The following is a 5,477-nucleotide window of genomic DNA, read 5'->3' as shown; positions in this document are numbered from 1 at the left end:
GTAGCCTTCTCGGAAGTGCTACCTGTTCCACGTGCAGGGCCAGAGAGACAGGCACAGATCAGGAGTCTCAATGCGTGGATGAGACGATGGTGTAGGGGGGAAGGGTTCAAGTTTGTTAGGCACTGGGATGCTTTTTGGAACAAGAGGGAGCTGTACAGGCGAGACGGTCTCCACTTGTCCCGAGAAGGAACCAGGCTGCTGGCGCTTAAAATCAAAAAGGTGGCAGAGCAGTATTTAAACTGAGTATCTCCATTATTTTTTATTTCCCATATGACTCTCTGTGTCTCTCCTTCTCTCCCAGAGAGAAGCCGCTCTTCATTGCCAAGTGACTGAAGGCATCTTTACACAGTCGGAGGTGACCCAAGAGAAAGAGATGGAAGAACAGGACCCAGAAGAACGTGGCAGTGGCAAGACAATGAGGAAAGCCCCCCGTCCCACCCCAGCTGGCAGTGGCGTTGAATTCTGGGAGAGCCCAGGGCCAGATACCCATCAACAGCTCACTGCGGTGTCAGACGTACATTGCCGACGCTTCCGGCAGTTCCGCTACCACGAGGCCGACGGGCCCCGAGAGGTTTGCAGCCAGCTCCATGGACTTTGCAACCTCTGGCTGGAGCCGGAGAGGCGCACCAAGAAGCAGATCCTGGACCTGGTGATCCTGGAGCAGTTCCTGACTCTCCTGCCCCAGGAAATGCAGGGCTGGGTCAGAGGATGCGGGCCGGAGACCAGTTCCCAGGCGGTGGCCCTGGCCGAAGGCTTCCTCCTGAGTCAGGCCGAGGAGAAGAGGCAGGGAGGACAGGTGAGGGGGGTTCCCTCCAGGTATGTCCAATCCAAGCAAGGATATCTGGCCTTATCCTGAAGTGTCCCTGCCAGATAATTGCCCAAGTGTTCATCACCCACGTGGGAGATTTAACAGCTTCCTTAAGCAGTTTCTTCTACTGGAGAATTCCTGATCCCTCTAGAGAACTCACCAGGTCTGCTGATGGAAGGGTGCAGAGTCTGGTGGGCCGCTGTGACCCGGATAGCTGTCTCTTATTTAATTGGGTGAATCAGCCTTATTAGAAATCGTGCGAGAGAGACGGAGCAACTGGAGTCTCCACCTTTGCATACGGGCACCCTTAGAAAATCTGTCAAATTAACCAGGCAGATGTTCGGGCAGTCAGGTTTCATTGAAAAACAAATACGTGTAAAGCTAAATAAGAATAATAGGAATGAGTGGGGAATAGGTTTTGGGAGAGCCCATTTTTCCCCAGTCTTGAAGAAGCGTGGTCCACGAAGAAGGCTTTTGGAATTGCCCACGTTCCCCAGGAGAGAGGTGACCCCACACGCAAGTGGGGGTGTGATATAGGAGCCGAGAACACACACACACACGCATGCAATGGAGGTGGGTGCTTCAGATAGCTTGATGTGCTTACCGGAATGTTGAACAGACGCTTGATGGTTCTCCTGGAGGGAAATCGGAGGCTTGGGCAGAGCTGAATGGCTCTCCCAGGAACAAGTTGTGGTCATGAATATTCATTCCTGACGCCTGATTTGCAGGATGGGAGAGAATTCCAGATGTAATGGATATGCTAGCAAGGGCAAATGGGGAGGAAGCAAGATTGTGGGTGAGAGAGGTTGATTCGAGGAGAGGAGGTGATTTCCCGAGAAACCTGTTATTGTTAACTAGAAATAATGCCCGTTGCGGAAATAAATACAACGGGATCTAGAAAGAGGCTCTGGGAGAGTGCTTTGGCTTTGGGCAAACAGTGTCAGTCTGCTTTTAAAACACGAACCTGGGACCTGCACACCACCAGAATACAGCAGGTTCCACATGCAACTGACATTCCAACTGACTTGCGGGGGGGGGGGTAGTTTGAGGTGTGGAATGGAGTGAAGTCCAATCAGCTTCCATATGCAAAAGACCAGGTTGTCGCAGCAGTTGTGGTGGTAGCGGGACCCGGGCTTTGCCTTCTGATTGGTGGCGATATATGCTGAGGAGCAGTGCCATCAGCCATACACTAAGGGAGTGCATTTTAGAATTAGAACTTTGGCACCCACTATTCAATTATATATAAGGAGAGATTATGCATTACTTTAGGGTGGAGGGAAGTTCGTGAGCTGGCAAGACATCTTTCCATTACATTTTTTGTCTTTCTGGTTAGCATCTATTTTCTGTCGTTTTAGGGTCAGACAGCATGGTGCGTGTGATTCTGAGGTAATATTAATATTAAGGGCCCTTCGGCTTCTCTCTCTCTAGCTGCCAACTGCTCCTGCCTGAGGAGGGGTATGAATGCTTACAGGGGATCCATTCCCGTGTCTCTTTCCCATTCCACCTCTTACCCCTCTCCCTCCCTGCTCTTTCAGACATGGGCACCATCCGTGAAGAAAGAAGCTACGTTTCCTGAGGCGGAAGGAGCTTCCTTGGAGCCAGGGCAGGGGGCGCAGGCCATGGAGCGTGCCCCAGATGCCCTCTCCTATGGTAAGGACTCATCGTGCCTGGATGTGTTTGGGGCTCCCCCGTGAGTTGGATGGGTAGAGAGCTCAGGTCAGGAAAAGAATTAGACGCTTCTTCACACAAGGCAGAGTTAATTTGCAGCACTCAATATCCACTAACTCTGATGCTTCTCAAAAGGGGATTAGACAAATTCACGGAAGGCCGTTCCTCCCGTCATTTACAATATCCACATCTCACCTTTCTCCACCTTCTGGGGCAGTAGAGCTCTGAAAACCAGTTCCTACGGGCTAATAATAATTAAAAAATTGGTTTCTGTGCCCGTATTTATAGGGGCATGTGGTGGGCCGCTGTGACAAGCCAGATGGTGGGATGGATGTGGCAGTCTGTGGACTGGCGCCCCAAGGAGCTTTGGGAAGGGGCTTCGGGAAGATGTGATGCCATCTGCCTGAAAACCCGGCTGTGACGTTAGCATGCAGAGTGTCAGGACCCACAGCAACAACGAAGCACACACTTCTTAGAAGGTTTTACTTTTATTGAAGCTATAGATGCGTAGACAGGAACACTGTTAGAAATGGCGGGTAATTTAGGTGCTTGACAGGTTATAGTACATTCAAATCAGCAAGACCCAATTACTGGGGTTCCCACGCGTGGGCATTAGGCATGAGAACGAACGGCTACAATAAACATAACGGGTAAAGCTTCCCACGACTCATCCCAGGGAAAGCCAAAGCAACTTCTCCAGCAACTCCTCCGGCGGCCTTGAAAGATACGCGTTGCGGCAGCGAGGCAATTAAGCGCAAGGGAAGGAATGCGCATGGAAAGGGAAACAGAGAAATCACTTGGCAGCTTGCTGACACAGAGAGAGGCTCTGAAAACTCATTGATATTGCCCTCGAGGTTCCAGATGGGCTCCAGTCATGTGTGGGTTTGGGGTATGACGTGATTGTGGGATGTCATTTGCACACCCTTCTGTCCCTTTCCCCTGTCCAGACAGAAATCTCAGAGAAGTGATTTGTTTATTGAGAGATAAAGATGTTTCAAGCTAAGACCCATCCAATCATTCTGCCCATTCAGCCCACCAAAACCTACCGTGCACCATTAATCCCCCCCCTCCCAAACACCTGAAGTAGTACGTTTCATTATCAAGCAGTGTTTCAGGCCAAAGGTCAAAGCAAGCATTCTTCCGCAGTGACAGGGAGGCCTCTTGCAGTTTGCCTATGAGGAAAGGTTAAAGCGCTTAGGGCTCTTTAGCTTGGAGAAAAGACGACTGAGGGGTGACATGATCGAGGTTTATAAGATTATGCATGGGAAAGAGCAGGTAAAGAAAGAGGTACTTTTCTCCCTTTCTCACAATACAAGAACTCGTGGGCACTCCATGAAACTGCAGAGCGGTCGGGTTAGAACGGATAAAAGGAAGTACTTCTTCACCCAAAGAGTGATTAACACATGGAATTCACTGCCACAGGAAGTGGTGGGAGCTACAAGCATGGACGGCTTCAAAAGGGAATTAGATAAGCATATGGAGCAGAGGTCCATCAGTGGCTATTAGCCACAAGGTATAGCTAGGGGCTCTGGGGCAAGTGATGCTCTGTCATCTTGGTGCTTGGGGGGGGGGGGTCAACAGTGGGAGGGCTTCTAATGTCCTGGCCCCACTGCTGGACCTCCTGATGGCACTGGTATTTCTGGCCACTGTGTGACACAGAGTGTTGGACTGGATGGGCCTTTGGCCTGATCCAACATTGGCGTCTCTTATGTTCTTATGTTCTTACATCCAGTCCAACACTCTGTGTCACACAGTGGCCAGAAATACCAGGGGCCATCAGGAGGTCCAGCAGTGGGGCCAGGACACCAGAAGCCCTCCCACTGTTGACCCCCCCCAAGCACCAAGATGACAGAGCATCACTTGCCTCTTCCGCCTCTCCCAGAATTTAGTAAAAAGTGGAACAGATTTCTTGAGTGTACACAGGGCAAAACTCTGGGAAGGGGGGGTGTAAATCAGAGAACAAGCAAGTAAACTCCCTTCCTTCCTTCTTTGTCTCAGGAACAGGCAGTGAAGAGATGCTGTTGAGCCGTTGTCTTCTCAGAGGTGTGGAAACGGCTGCTGCCCCTCCAGTCCAGGTAGGGGAGATGAGCCGGGGGGGGGGGGGACAGCCTGGGTCCCTCCTCCTTTCTCGGGGGAGGGGTTGTTCCTGCACTTTCTACAAGGTGTCTGGGCAAGAGTTCCTCTGAACATCGTTCCCTTGACCCATCCCAATACATACATCTTGTACCTTCCCAGACTGCTCCCTTCCGGTGTGCCATCTCTGCCTGTCCTGATCTCTGATGAGATAATCTTCATTTTCTTTCAGTGTCCCTTTTCCTTTGAAGAGGTGTCTGTCTGTTTCACCGTGGCAGAATGGGCCCTGCTGGATCCGGGACAAAGAGCTCTGTACAGGGAAGTCATGCGGGAGAACTACAGGAATGTGGCCTTTCTGGGTAAGGATGTTTCATGGGTGTCAAAGGTGCAAATTGCTGCCATCATGATGGGACATGAATCAAAACACTGAATAGCAATACACCGTTCTGAGGCCTGTCCTGCTATTTGGGGAGGGGCTGTGGCCCACTGGCAGAGCACCTGCTTGGCATGCGGAAGGTTCCAAGTTCAATCCCTGGCAGCATCTCCAGTGAAAAGGGCCGGGTAGGAGGCGATGTGAAAGACCTGTGCATCAATTTACCCTCTGGTCTATACCCATATTATACTTCCTGCCTCTCTTGGGTCAGGTGGTCATAATGCTCCAATCAACAAGGTCCTCCTTGATGGAATTTCCCAGAGGCTGTCAGCACCAATGTTCCCTCTAAGTTGTGGAGTTTTGTGTGCAAAAATTCTACTTTGTGAGCTGCTGGCATTAAAGTTGTGAGTGAGTGATTTGGCTACTGCATAAATTAGTTTGCTCTGGAGCCCTCCTTCCTGGGCAAAAATGTGTGAGCCGGAGGCTAAAGAACTGTGAGCTAGCTCACACTAACTCAGCTTGGAGGGAACACTGGTCAGCACCCTCCTAATCCCC

At 50.9% G+C, this 5,477-nt stretch overlaps 1 pseudogene; it reads left to right on the top strand.

Moving 5' to 3' along the window:
* Positions 1-373: 373 nt before the first annotated feature.
* LOC107116083 overlaps positions 374-5,477 on the top strand; it is a 16,953-nt pseudogene continuing 11,849 nt past the window's right edge.

This window comes from Gekko japonicus, unplaced genomic scaffold, assembly GCF_001447785.1.
Source record: "Gekko japonicus isolate JY-2015 unplaced genomic scaffold, Gekko_japonicus_V1.1 scaffold6333, whole genome shotgun sequence".
NCBI lineage: Eukaryota > Metazoa > Chordata > Lepidosauria > Squamata > Gekkonidae > Gekko > Gekko japonicus.
The sequence above is the reverse complement of the archived record's forward strand: the minus strand, read 5'-3'. Positions and strand labels throughout refer to the sequence as shown.